This window comes from Equus caballus, chromosome 15, assembly GCF_041296265.1.
Source record: "Equus caballus isolate H_3958 breed thoroughbred chromosome 15, TB-T2T, whole genome shotgun sequence".
In the NCBI taxonomy this organism is placed as follows: Eukaryota; Metazoa; Chordata; class Mammalia; order Perissodactyla; family Equidae; genus Equus; species Equus caballus.
The window spans coordinates 97,399,308-97,414,647 of NC_091698.1; the positions used below are offsets into that span (position 1 = coordinate 97,399,308).

The 15,340-nt window shown below is 43.2% G+C and overlaps 1 long non-coding RNA gene across 1 annotated transcript in view; it reads right to left on the minus strand.

Moving 5' to 3' along the window:
* Nucleotides 1-6,849: 6,849 nt before the first annotated feature.
* LOC102148611 (uncharacterized) overlaps nt 6,850-15,340 on the minus strand; it is a 56,336-nt gene continuing 47,845 nt past the window's right edge. Inside the window, exons 2-5 of the long non-coding RNA XR_288476.4 lie at nt 12,924-13,064; nt 11,496-11,767; nt 10,919-11,097; nt 6,850-10,737 (exon numbers count right to left, since the gene is read on the minus strand). This is a non-coding gene — a long non-coding RNA (uncharacterized lncRNA). The remainder of the gene's footprint in view (nt 10,738-10,918; nt 11,098-11,495; nt 11,768-12,923; nt 13,065-15,340) is intronic.

Here is a 15,340-nt window from a genome sequence, read left to right on the forward strand (position 1 = left end):
TTTATTGACCAAAGCAAGTCACGTGGCCAAGCCAGAGTTCTGAGACTGTGGGGCTGCAGAATCCTCCCACAGGAAGTGGCACCAAATATAGATGAACAGTGATACTATCTATCACATCAGCATTTTTAAACGCAATTGTGGATGTCATCATCTTAAAGCGCACTCCCTTCTGCTCATCTGGCCCACTCTCAAGAGCCAAAGAGTTCCTCCCTTGATCTCATGCAAACCTCCTTAAATTCTAGTTCTGATCAACAAACAACCCCTCTACACCAACCACCTGTCAAACTATTTCTTTCAAACAAAGGAATGCGAGTGTCAGCTGTTAAAATAATAATATTTTCTCTGCCGAATTATACAAGAAACCTCTGTAAGTAAGATTGGAGAAAAGAAGAACCCATCACCCTGAAAATGGCACTTTTACATCCTAATTTGTAACAGTTCCAAATACCCAGAAACCCACAAGTAGGCTGAAGAGAAGGTGCCATTTTGGTAGCTCAGAACAGTGTCAGCTGGGAATGGGGTTGAGAGCTGCTCATGCCCACCTATTTTCCGGCTGTGGCTCCAGCTCAAAAAGGATTTCCATAATCATGCTAGTAATAGAGAACAAGACCACGGCAATCAGGGCCAAAGATTTATTCAAGACATATCTTCATTTGTTTCTTGAGGTTGATTAAAGAAAAGAGTGTCGTTTCATGAGTTTATGGGCCCGCATAACTTCTTTGGTGGAATGTCTATTCAAACAATTTGCCCAGTAAGAAAAAAATCAAATAATTCTATTTGTAAAAAGGACAAGAGATTTGAACAGGCACTTTGCAAAATCGGATGCTTAAGTTTCTAACAGGCAAATGGAAAGATACCAACACTCATCTAAGAAAATAAACTAAAATTAATGAAAAATACTGTAGTACTAGCTTTTGGTGAGGATGTAGTGCAACTCAAATATTGACATTCATGGAAACACATTGGATATCTGCTTGGTTGTATCTACTAACCCTAAACATAGACCTACCCTATAAATTGCCAATGCCACCTACAGCTTTATCCCCAAGAGCAATGAGTACAATTATGAACAATATTATTTATAGCAGGTTCATTCACAATTGCCAAAAGCTTGAAACAAACAATTACCGGCAGAAGAATGGACACATAAATCGTGATACAGTCAAATAATGGACAACTACATAGTAATAAAAAAATAACCAGCCACTGATATAACACGGATGAATCTAAAAAACACCATTTTGAACAAAAGAATCCAAAGTGCATATTGCATTTATAAGAAGTTCACACATAGGAAAATCTAATTGGTGGTTATGTCACGGGTGGGGTATTGATGATCAAGGGGCAGAAAAGAACCTTCATGGGGCTTAGAAATACTCTCCATTTCAATCTGCTTGGTGGTTACACAGATGTGTATAAAATTTCACTGAGCTCTACTTGAGGTAATTTCTCTTTATACATCAATTTTAAAAATTCAGTTCAGGCTTCTTATTTCACCAAAGAATGGAAACTCTGCCAACTCCTATGAGAAAATAAATTTTCCCATTTGAAAAATAATCTTGGAGTTGGAAGGTTTAAAAAAACTTGCGGTGCATCTTGAAAGATTAGTAAGAATTGGTCAGGTGAAAAAGGAAAAGAAGTTTCAATGACAGAGAAACAAGAGAGAATAAGAACCATTAAGAGGATTACAAGCAGGATGGATCCCACATCAAAAACACATGAAAAAATCTGGATGACTAACACCTTTAGAAGCATGGTCTTGGGTTTCCAGAAAATGGGAATCATTAAGAAAATGAGAAGTTGTCTAACAGACCTAGTTCAATGATTCATTGACATGAATTAGTATTTTACTTTGGAAAATAAACAAAGAAACTGGTGCTCTCTTATTTCTGAAGACGGGATCCAGCAGTTTCCAAAGGAAACCAGATGAGTCTGGCTTGAATTTTAGCATCTATATCCTCATCCCAAATGCACTGGGCAGAGGATTAATAAAAACACACTTCAGATTGTTTTCTCTGTAGCCACCAGCAGTGTTCGTAGATTGTAAGAATGAAGTCTTGGCTTCCCTTATTATCATTCTTCTCACCCTCCTCAGTGGTCCCTGGGCAGAATGCCTGTGGGATATAGACTAGTGATGAAAAATTTCCTATTCCTCGCCATGAATGTCAGCCTTTCAACTCAGACCAAGAAACCCTGAGCTATGTATGCAGGGGACAGACAAAGCACAGGCATTCCACAGCTAATAGTAAACTATTGCTTCAATGGATTATGGCAGCACCTTGGCCTCCCAAATAGTGACTGACAGAGGCAGGCTTGGGAATGCTTATCTGGTAGGAACAGACTAGATGCCATCCGGTCCTGCTGTATAACATCTCTGGGTAACATCTCTTCTTTTGGCCAGAGAAAGTAGGTCAGAGGGGGAGGGCCTGGGTGAGCCACAGAGGCTGAGTGGGAGGCTCACATGCCTGGTCACATCATCTCTGTGACACTGCCATTTTCCACTCTGGTTTTCCCGTTTCCCATCACTGGTTATAACGTGGGGCCCACCTGTGGTTTCAGCTTAAATTAGGAAGGAAAGATTCATCACTTCAACTGCCTGCTTGATCTGAAGATACTGTGGGTCTTTATCTCCCAACTGCAAAAACCTGATAAGAAAGCAGAGGTGATGTGAGAATTTGTAACTGATTATAGAAATTTTTCAGCTAAACAAATGAAGAGGGGAGAGAGAGAGAGAAAGGAGAGAGAAGGATAGCTGGTTACAGCTATGGTATATATCTCTTTATTCTTTCATGTCTTTGGATTTTGCCATGAAAAAGGAGAAAAGCCCCATTATGCCTTTTGGGTTTAACTCTGGAAGACATGGGAATCAGGACTGACTTTAACGTTCTCTGAATGTGGGTCTTCGGGAGAGTCTCTCCAACTAAGGATCATCTGTGTAAGAAGATCCTCGACAAGAGGCCCCTGTGGGTCCCTCTCATCTCTGAATTCTCTGATCTGTGAATTCTAGAATTCTGTGAGCTTGTTTTTGCTTTTCAGAATAAAATATACAGGAGTCAAATCCAGTAACTGAAACAGAGCAGCGCCCTGCACCCACAGTCCGCTGTGGCATTGTCATCCTCACGCTGCCGGACACGGGCGGCGGCTTGCCTCTGCTCTCACTTCCTGGTGGTGTGAATTGGGCTCTCTCCTTAAGGTCCTTACCTTTGTGTCTTTACTTGTGAAAGGCAGCTAATAATCCCTGCCTCTCAGAGTTGTTATATTTCCTATAAAGCTATGTAAGGTGCCTGACTTAGGATAGTAGCTATTATGACTATTCAACGTGTACTGGAGGACAGACTCTGAAGCCATAATTCTTAGGTTCAAATTTGAGCTCTGCCAGTTTCTAGCTGTCTAAACTTGGGCAGGTTAGCTAACCTCTCTGCCTCAGTTTCCTCATCTGTAAAATGAAGATAATAATACCACCTACCTCACTGGGTTGTTGTGAGGATTAAATGAATTAATGCATATAATGTCCTTAAATAGTGTTTGTCACATAGTAAGTTCTATGTAGGTATTCTGTAAACTAAATGAAATATATATATATATATATATATATATATTCAAACACATATATACATATAAATGTGCTGGTATAAAATGTGCTTAATAAATATTGGGTGTGATCATAATGATGATGATGATGACAACAGAAACCATTTTTTTAGGATGACGAATGAAGCTTTAGAAACTGGTTCCTGTTGTGGCACTGTTGGCAGAGGGGATGGAGAAATGGGGACATGTTGCAGGAAAAGCTATGAGGCAGGTCAGCAGAACTGATAGCCGAGTGTGCTCGTGCTGGGGGATCGAGGTAAGGCAGAAGGCTGAATCAGATAATCACTCTAGATTTCTCTCTGGGCAACATGGTAGATGGTGATGCCATTAACTGAAAGAAAACTCTCGAGAAGGATAAGATTTGAGGTGAAATAAAATAAAGTCATGTTTAGATATGTTGCGTTTGGGATGCCTGCAAGACATTCAAAGGCAAAAAGAAAAAAACCTTTATCCAAATAAGACCTGAATGAAGAATGAATCCTCATAGAATCCTGGCCAAGATGAATTCCAACAACCACGTGAGCCATTCCCTTTTACCTGTAACAACTTAGCCTCAGTTTTCAAAAATACTGACGAAAATCAGTGTTAGCACTCATCCCCTGTCACCTGCCTGGAAGGCACTTTGGAGGTAGCAGGTCCAACTTCCTCATTAGATCGATGACCTTTGACATCGTTCAGCCATTGGTCATTTACACAGCATTTTCACATCTCTGATCTTATCTGAGCTTGTGACAAGATCACACTCCATTTTATCGACAGGAACTGGAGCTGGAGCTGGATCCTGGTCCCCTTTGTCCAGAGCTCTCTTTGCCACCACTTAATTAGTGTCACTTGGTCCTGCAGCTCTCTCACATACCAGATTTAACCCAGATTATCTAATTTACTCCTCAGATCAACCCTGGAGATGGATGCTATCAACTCCATTTTCAAATGACCTAAAGGAATTTGCACAAGGCCACATAGATGTTAAATGACAAATTAGGGGTAAGTGAGGCCAAATTTGTGTTATATTTTGGTGCTTTTTCAGGGATTTTATCATAGTAATATTTAGATGGTAATGCAAGTTTCTTCAAGACAAACTATTCTTCCTAGATTCAAATCCTGGCTCCGTCTCTTACTTGCTGTGGGACTTCTCTGTGCCTCAGGATCCTTACCTGTAAAATTGGGACTCAAAGGTCTTAAGAAAAACCGTATAAACAGATTAAAAAGGAAGGAAGGAAGGAAATCAAGACAAGAAAATCAAGGCAGTACTTGAAGCATCATTGTCTGTTAAACTATGTCGTACAATGTTGTATATTTACAAGGTTTGGGTCACAAATTCAACTCTGAATTCCTAGCAGTCACTGCCAAGAGGGACATATGACCAGAGAACCCAAAAGATGAAAGAAATGCTCAGGAGAGGCACAGCTAGTCTTTATGGTAGTCAGAGAGGACCTGCTCCCGTTGCTCATAACTCAATGAACACTGGGCAAGGTGCTCATAAGTGTCCCAGTGTAGAATCCAGCCTGGCCAACAGGTAGCGATCTCTTTGGAAGTCACTGGCCCAGAAGATTCCACGAGAAAGCAGTCACGATCAGCTCTGTCATGAGAATGGTTTTGTTTTGACCAGAACTCTGAACCCCTTTGCTCCACAAGAAGGCCCTCCTTTCACTTCTGCATTTGTTTGGTTTAGGGGTTTAGCTGTAAAAAGTAACAATGCCAACAACTGAATCAGCCTCAGATACCAGTTGTGTAGGGTTGGGGTCCCCTGGACTTCTCTGAGGTCGCTGATGTGTTGCCTTCATTGTTCTTGAGAGGCCTGTGGAACAAGAAAGAGCAGAGACTTCGGGGTCCAGCAGACCCCAGGAGTCTGGGTCTCCTCATGTCTCAGGACACCAGAGAGGCAGGCAGCTCTCCGCACACTCATTGTTTTGCCCCAGAGGCATTAACCCCCTCCCTATTTCAACTTCTGGAATTTCTAGAAATGCTGGGTCCCTCAGAGTAGTCTCAGACGGATAACACGCGCGTTTATTTCTCTCGAGATCCTAGTCCTTTTAGTATTCAACTGGAGTTGGTTTCTCCTGAGATGGGCGATGCTCTTCCTCTCCCCAGCTGCCCTCCCTTCTGATCATGTCCTCAGCTTTACCATCACTAGCAGGCAGAACCCCAGCACCAGGTTCCCCAAATAACCCACACACTTCTTTCCCTGTGGCCCTTCCCTTATCAGTAACAGCAGTTTATACAACTCCATCGAACCCCTGAAAGGATGTAAATAGCTGATGCGGAAGATGTTAATTTTTAAAAAGTCATAACACTATTAAATTAAACCTTCCATATCTCTGCCGTAGACACAATCTCTCCCATCTCTGAACTCCTTAAGCATCTTCATTCCTTTAAACTACTCGTCACACTTTGCCTGGTTTTGTAGTTATTCAGATTCATAACTTAACTCTCCCTTCCACACTATGCTTTTCCTGAGGCTAAACCCATATAAAATCCATGCAAGTGCTCCTTAGATATCTAACGAATGAATAAATAAATACTTGTAAGTCGTCTTTGGGGGATAGGTCAGTGAGTGGGGCATTATTCTGAAGGAGTTTCTCATACGATGGGGGAGACAGATCCAGGAGCATAGTTATAATTCACTCTGATAGACACAGTGCTAGACTAAGTTAAGTATCTATGAAAGCATGGAGAAGGGATGCCCAAAACAGCTTAGGCAAATGAATTATTTATAGCAAACATAATAAAAAGGATATGAACAAGCAATGACAGGGGGCTAATGGGAGACACTGACAATTAACGTAATACTTGATACTGAACATCCCAGCAACCAAGTTGAAAAGGGAAATAGAGTGCCCTTTACAGCTCTGGGTGTCAAATCAAACACCCTAGTTTACAGAGAACCCAAACTTTTTTCCTTGTTTGGTCTGACTTCTGACAACACTTTACCTAAAGGGACACTGAGCTACATAATGGAGAGCATCACAGAAATAATAGTTTTAAATGGTAGAAATGACAAATTCGAGGGCGTATTGTCGATCCCTTTGGGGAAAGTAAATCTCCATGAGAAACTGGAGAAATAAAAAGCTGGGGAGGATGTGGAGAAACTGAATCATTCATATTGCTGGTGGGAATAGAAAATGGTGCAGCCAGGCTGGAAAATCATTTACAGTTTCCTACAAGGCTAAACAGGCAACTATCACATGACCTGTCAATTGCATCCCGGATATTTACCCCGGAGAATAAATGCTTGTGTTCACACAAAGCCAGTACACGAATGTTTATGGCAACTTTATTCGTAATAGCCTAAAACTGGAAACAACTCTGACGTCCTTCAACTGATGAATGGTTAAACTGTGGCCTGTGGCACTCAGGCCATGGATTACTATTCAGAAATAAAATGGAACCAACTACTGGTGTATGTAACAACCTGAATGAGTCTCCAGAGAACGATGGCCAGCGAAAAAACCCAATCCGTAAAAGGTTACACTCTGCATGATTCCATTTATGTAACAGCCTTGAAGTAACAAAATTATAGAAATGGACAACTGATTACTGGTTGCCAGAAGTTAAGGAAGGGCTGGGGTGGGGGGAGGGGGGGTGGCTGTAAAAGGGCCACATAAGGAATCCTGTGGTGGTGGGAATGTCCTGCACCTTGACAGTAACATTGTCACTATCCTGGTTGTGGTATTGTACTGTAGTTCTGTGAGACGTTACCACCGGGGAAAACTGGGTACGGGATTCAGGGGCCCTCAGGATCTCTCTGCATTATTTATTACAACTGCATATAAATCTACAATTATCTCAAAATAGAAGTTTAATTTTTAAACAGTGAAATCGCTGAAACCACACAGCCATTTTGAAAAACAGTTTGGCAGAACAGTCTGTCACAACTACTCCACTCCGTGTTGCAGTGTCAAAGCAGCCACTGCCAACATGTAAACAAGGGCCATAGATATGTTCCAATAAAACTTTATTTACAAAAAAAAAAAACCCAGGCCTTAGCTTACTGACTTGTGGTATAGACACCATGATCCAGGAAGGGTATACAAGTTTAAAGTCGTATAAAAAGCATCTTCATTCAATCCTGTCAATGTGTCAACTGTACAACCTCAATTAGAAATATTACTGATGTTTAAATTTGAGGCCCTTCCTGGAGGTAAGCCCAGGCCCGAAGATCTGAATCCTGTCCCCACCCAGTGATAAGTCTGACAGGTTGGTTAAAAAAAAAGATAGTTTGGCAGTTTCTTATAAACCTAAGCACAGATGTACCATAAGACCCACACATAGGTATCTGCCCAGAGAAATGAAAACATTGATCCACACAAAAGCCTGTGTACAAATATTTGCGGCAACTTTTCTCAGTCCCCAAAAACCCAATGTCCATCAACTGGTGAAAGGATAAACCAGCTGCGAAACATCCACACAATGGAATAATACTCAGCAATAGAAAGAAGCTGCTGATAGGTGCAGCAACGTGGATGAATCTCACACGTGTCACACACGTGAAAGAAGTCAGACTCGAGCTATTACCCACTGCGTAATTTCATGACATTCACAAATTTCATACTTATGTGACTTTCCGGAAAAAAGAAAAACGATAGGATAGAAAACAGGTAGCCAGGGGCTGCAAGTCGGGGAAGGTATTGACTACCAAAGGGGCATGAGGGGACATTTCGGGATGATGGAAATGTTCTCTGTCTTGATTGTGGTGGTGGTTACAGGACTATCAGCATTTTTTTCAAAACTCATAGAACTGTACACCTAATAAGGTGGAAATTTACTGTATATAAATTAAGCCTCGAAAAACTTGACTATAAAATAAAAAGGTGCATTATTAAGCTTGCCGTTGTTGTGAAGCTGGAGCTCAGAGAAGTTGGAGGAGACTGCGACACACATGCCTCTTTGCTCGTGAAGTGTGGACTAAGTGGGACACTGTGAAACGCACATAACATGACATCTGTGTGATATTCACACCTCCTCTGTGCTGTTCACATGATTACTGAGGTAGAGAGATTGTGAGACACCTATGCAAGGCCTCACCAACAATAAGATGCGACAGACCTGGAATTTCAAGCCAGATTTCCCCTCTATGACACAGCACCGTGCGATGTTGCTGGGGAGAGACTGGAGTGTATGAATTTTAAACCATTAATTGCAGAGTAATTGTTATGTTGCTGATGGTGTGTGCATTTAGCTGTGAAACTGAAGAATCCAACTTGGACTTGAAATCCTGATATGGCCCCTCCCGTGGACTCGGAGATAAACGGGCCACAGGCCTATACGCTGGGCCTGGGTCTGCCTAGGAAAGGAGCTTCAGATCAGTCCTACTGAGCAAGGAGGACTCGCACTTTCCAATCCGTACTGGCCTGGGGTCCCAGCCAGCCTGCTGAGTTGATGCAGGACTCAGGCAGCCAGGATTCCACACCGAGATAACGAGAACACAGACCGAGGCCTGCTGCAGATGAGAGATGCTGGTGGGAGGGGAACAGAGAGCTACCCTGCCACGTTCACCTCCTCTTAGCTTGTGGTCAGGGCACAGAAGCCCCAGGAGGAAACGCTAAGGACGATTTGGAGGGACAAAGGATGCGATGGTTACAAAGGATACAACTGGGAGGGTGATGAGCCATAAGACCGGCTCAAAATAGCCTGACAGCACTCATTTTGGCTTCCTGCAGGAATGTCATTTCCAGCATCCGTTCATTCAACACATGTTTATAGAGAGCCTGGAATGCCCAGTTGTGAAATCGGGCAGTTCCCAGGTCATTCGTGGGGTATGACAATCATTTCCACACAGAGAGAAGCCTCTGCTTTAGAGGAAATTAGAAAAGGTGGCCCCCCAGGTTTCCCATCCTGACCTGGGAAGGCCCCACACCCTTCCTCATCCCCAATGCCCACTCCCCGCCATTGCCTGTTGGAGCTGTTCCCAACCATCTCTTGAATTCCATCCCTTCTTTTCCACCTGTACTGTCTCTAAATTCTCCTTATCACTCAGCCAGATTTTAAAGGAGGTCTTGATCCATCTCCCTGATCCCACTACCCTCTCGAATCTCTTCCCCGGCAGCTTCTATCACATGCCTTTGGCCAATTTCACACCCCTGTCTCCCGCCCTGTTGCCAGCAGGGTGAAGTCCAAACGCCTTGTAAGGCATATGAGGTCTGTGGCTGTCCAGTCCCCACTGACCCCTGAGCTCTCACCTCCCCGTGCCCCCACTGCACCCAGCCTCCCCACTCCTCTCTGGTCCCGGAGCACTCTGGCGTCTCTCAGGCCTCTGTGGTCAGTCAGCACTTACGGCTCCCTCTTCCTGGAGGGGCGCCACCATGACTCTCTGCGTAACTCCTCCCAGTGTTCGGGAAGATGCCCTCCCTGTAGGAAAGCTCACCTGCCTCGTGCTTCCTCTCCCACCTCCCCCGACCCAGACAGAGTTCATGGCTCCCTCTTTTGTGTCTCTTCCACAAGACTGTGACCTTCTCAGGGGCCAAGACTAATTCTTCCTGACCTCATAACCTTTACTTCTAACCCAGTGTCTGGACTATAATAGAACGTTAATATATATTCTCAAGTGAATGAGGGAAGTAAGGAAGGGAGAAATCAAAGAGGGAGGGAGAGGACATCACTCTCAACTCCCATGATAAGGGCCAGCACAGGTAAAGAAGATGAAGTTGATTGCTTGAAACATGAGGCCTAGGAGGCCACAGTGGAATGAAACTATCTTAGGTAACTATAGATTCCCAAAGTACACTGAAAATTGGGGAGTGATCCACAGACAAGTCAGAAATAATAATGTTTTCAAGTTATCAATCATTCATTTCATAACTATTTACCAAGGGCTTCCTCTGCACCAGGCAAAGCTACATACATTATCCCATTACTCATCCCAAAAAGCAAATTAGTAGGTATAAGCATATTGATTCTATTGGTAAAGAAACTGAGGCTCAGAGAGGTTAAGTAAATTACCCAACATCACACAGCTAGTAACCCCAGAAGCAGGATTGGAATTCAGGTCTCTCTGACACAAAGCCAGTGAGTGTTCCACTGTGTCACTCCACTTATCCCTCCCCTGTCACTGCTTTGCTTCCCTTTTCCTCCATTTTCTGCTGCTTCAAAAGTCAATCTCAGAGCGCAGTGCATTTAAATCCAGAACAGAGCAGGGTCTCCTGATTCCTGAAAAGCAAAAGGCACAGCATCTTCACTGAAACAAGATCATCCAAACATTTGCTTCACATAAAGTTTATAAATTCCATTTCATTGACTTATATTTTCACAAATGACTGTCATGTCAAAGTTACTTTTATAGAAGTTAGGAAAATATAAAGAAAGGAAGTTTTAGAACAAAATAACTTACAACATGTTTTAGTCCTCTCTCCTAAGTGTTGTAAGGAAGTTCAGAGGTTTCCGAGATGAAACTTGTAGGTCATTTAACACGGTTCCTCCTGAGACCCCAGCCCCGGGCCCAGGCACTCGGTTACTCTGGATCGCCGACAGCTCTGTTTCTCTCTTTCAGAGTCCCCAGCAAAGGTCTTCCTGGAATTAATGAAGCAAAAGTAGGCCAGGTGGGGGTCCCAGACAGCATTCCTAAGATCCCTAAGGGGGAAAGACACTGCATCCTGGAAATGTAAATCGAGTACTTTCACTTTATTCTTTTTCAACACAACTTGGCGCTGAATGTGGATCTATTGCAAGGAAAGCTTGCCTTTGCCAAAATGTCAGAATCATGCAACTGCAAATGCACTTAACAAATAACTGCTATTTCCTATTCATACAAACTTTTCTTTTTCCAAGTTCCAAAACTTTGAAAACCTTCAGCAATTAGCCTGTGCGCATCTGTTTCAAAAGGGCTGTCAATAGGAGTAAAGATGCGGTTACTCTTAAATGACACGATTCCATGAAATCCCTTTAAAAAAACTTGTATTAATACTTACCTTCAAACTGAAAAATCTCAAGGAGAAATTCTTTGTAATTTGGTGGTTATAGAGAAAAAGAACGCTACTATGTTTCCAAACTCCGAATGTTTAGAGAAAGCCTAAGAATTGTGCAATTCACATTGCACTTCAACCAGGAGGCATGAATCTTCCACCTTGTCCAAGTTCTGCCACCCTGAGCAGGTCGTGTCTCTTCTCTGGGCCACAGCTCCCCACGCGTAACAGGAGAGTGATTTCTTCTAACACGATTCCGTGAATCCTCTGTGACAAATCTAAAGAATCCAAATATATGAATGTTGGAGGTGTATTTAATCTTAGAAATAAACAGTGTCCCTCTCGTCCCAAAGTATACACTTTCTTTAGAAAAAGAAATCTCTCCTAAGAAAGTATGGAAGACATTCTCTTTTATAGACCCTTCTAAAGTTATGGCGCCAAGTGTTTCCACCTGTATCCAGCAAGGACTTGGCCACTTAATCAAGACTTGATTATCCGGCTCAGAGTTTAGCCAGAGTATATGTTTTAAAGACATGAAGAGCTGAGCCATGCGGTTAATGTAAAGAATTCTTGTTCCCAGAGAATCGTCTAGTCCAAGTCTGTTGGGAGTGAAGGTACAGAAGATCATGGGCTTTCAAGGACAAAGATAGTGTGCCCATAATTAGAAAGGATTACCAGCACACACGCTCACCCATTCTGTTCCCCTGCTCAGAGGGTCCTGTGGCTTCTATCTCCACGATAAACGAGTCTGTTGCCTGAGGATCCCTCAGTTTTGCCCTGGTTCAGATCCCCTTTCTTCTCTTTTTAAATTAATGCCCTTGATTCCAGTTTCCCCCTTTGTAAATCATCCTCCATGTAGCAGGAGTAATATTTCTAAAACAGAAATCTAATTATATCACTTCTGGGTTTAAAAACCTTCCAAGACCACCCCAGAAGATTAAAGTTGAAACTTTCCAGCATGACTTTCAGAGACCTACATAATATGGTCTCTCTGCTTTGTACTCTAGTCTATGGTTGCCAGATTTAGAAAATAAAAACACAAGATTCCCAGTTAAATTTGAATCTTGGATAAGCAAGAAATACTGTTTGTAGTAGAAGCATGTCTCATGCAATATTTTGGACATGCGCATGCTAAAAAGTATTCATTGTCTATCTGAAATTCACATCTGACTGGGCTGCCTGTATTTTACCTGGCAGCACTGCTCCAGCTACACTTGTCTAATCATTATTTCCCAAACCACGGATTTGCCTGCCCTCATGCAATTATTCACCATTTTCACAACCTAAAATGCTACTTTCTCCTTCTCAACCAGAAAACTCCTATTCATCCCGTAAAACCCAGCACATCTTCTGTGACCCCTCCCTGACAGTCAAAAGCATAAATAGTTACCCCCTCCTCTGCCCTCTTTTATTTCTCTCTGCTTCTATACTCACCACAGGGAGTTGTCTTTACAGACGAGCCATTTTCTTCTGCTAGACTGGGAGATCCTTAAAGGGCAGGGACGGGCTTTTGCCCACCTTTGAACTCCAGGCCCAGCTCAAAACCAGCATAAGACAGATGCTCAATCAAATGTACTGAACGAATGAAGAGTAAACAGCTATGTAAATCATGGGTGGGACTTTAACACATTCCCCCACTTCCCATCACAATATCATTCTGCAAAGAAAAGATGCAATAATTTTGAATTATTTAAATCCTCTTTATCAAGACATAGTGAAGGAGGCCCTGGGGGAGGGCACTGAACAACAAAGTAAACATCTCCTCCCCAGAGTACTCGCATCCTTCGGGCTCAGCCCGGCAGTGGCCGCGTCCCATTGAAGGTCCCCACGAGCAGGTGGAATCATAGTATCCGCTAGTCCTCGGCGATGCTGATCACGGCAGCCCTTTTCCTGGATGTGAAAGTGGGATTGTGTTGGCCCTGAGGGATCTGTCTTGATGGCCCAGAACCGCCCACACCCGCCAGCCTCCGCTCTCCCGCAGCACTTTGCCAGCCTCTCCACGGTGGCAGTTTCTCCAACTTCATTTGGCTTTGGGCTGTTCAAAGTGACAGGTCCGTCTCTAATATCACACAGTCAGCACCCAGTGAGGAGACTCACTGGATCCATTCACAGCCGTCCCCCGCACAGTGTCCCTGGAGCCATTTGCACCCTACTTGTTTCCCTTGGCCTGAGCGCCTTGTCTGGCCTGACCCAGACTGTCCTCCGTGGTAAGTCCTGTTCACCTCTCAGACTGTTCTGTTTGACTAACGTGCCTGCCGAAGCCCCTTTCAGCAGTTTACCATCTCATCCATCTCTATGACTCCTCTGGTTTGTTCACAGTATATTTTTGTTAAATGAATAACTGAGTGCGTGAATCTTTCTCACTCAAGAACCATTCACGGAGAATCTAATGTGAATCCGACCCTGGGTAAATAGTAATGACTATAACACAGTTCCCGACTGTGAGAAACTTGACATCTAAGGTACAACACTGTATGCTTACACCCTCCTAGATATATAGTCAACTTCAAAGAAAAATTAACCCACAGAAAACATCTGGTCGGTAAAATAAAGAAAGGGCATTTTTTAAGAAAGAGCATCTTGACTGCTAATGCGTTTCCTCAAAATGTAAGTGTTATTTCTGAGTCTGAGATTACTCAGAACCACCACTACTTCCTCGCTTTGGTGAGCATCTCTGTGGCCTCTGGCAGGTGAGCCAGAGCCAGAGGCAATGAAAGTCAGATGGTCCAGTGAGGAGTGAGAAATGCAGAGAGAGAATTGCAGCAGCAGAGGGTTGCTCAACTCTGGTAACAAGGCTAGACATGCTATCCATCTAAAATAGATCAAAAGGAAGGATGCAAAATTGTGGTACTTGGACCTTGGAGGGCTGGACTGGGAAATTCACAAATGTGCTATAGCTCATTTCTTGATTATAGTGACTAAATGAGCCAGGACCAGACTTTATCTACTTTGTAGATTTATGTCTTTAATTTTTCAGAGATTACTAAGCAAAGGCATTGCTCCAGGTATAAAGAAAATATCTGCAATGTGTGTTTAACTTTAATGAGTTTCTGAAGCTGAGCATGAGTATGAGGCAATGGAAAGAAACTTAAATTGTTGGACACCTTCTATGGAGTAAGTACTATGCTCTCCCTCCATCCATATTATCTCACTTGAATCTTATTACTGCCCTGAACATCGGCATTATTATCCTCTGTGTTCAGAGGAAACTGCAGCTCAGAGATCTTACACCTTGCCTGAAATCACACAGCTAACATGGCTCTTAGTGTAACTTGAAGCTGAATTCTCTTTCCAAAGCTTCTGTCCTTCCCACTCCACCACAGCAACTTGCTTAGAGCCCTAAGGACCCTTCTCACAATGAAAGAAAATTATAATCAGTCACTCAAGCAACAAACATTTTTGGAACATGTAGTGAGCACATGGCAAGAGCTGTATGCTGAGGGCCACTCAAGAAAATATAATAAGCACCTGAATGAGTACTCTAGGATCCTGGGCTTAAGCACCAACCCTCCACCAACAAGCCATGTGGCCTCGGGCAATCCCCTTGGCTGGCCTGGTCTCACTCTCCTAATAAGTGTAATAGTGACAGCGATAGCATTCTGCTGTCTCATAGAGTTGGTGTGAACACGGCATGAAACAACGGTGAGGAAATGTTTTAGTAAAGTGTTAAATGCTATAGAAATCTGAAGAGCAAACTTGTTTTTTCAACAAGTCTTCAGGTAAACAGAGACTTGAGTAATTACTGGAGGTTTTCTAGAGCAGGAAGTGCAGCGGGAAGGCGCAGGCTAAGGAACCCTGCGTTATCAGGGGTCCCGGCCCTTCAGCGAGACCGCGTGGTGCACAAAGGAAGC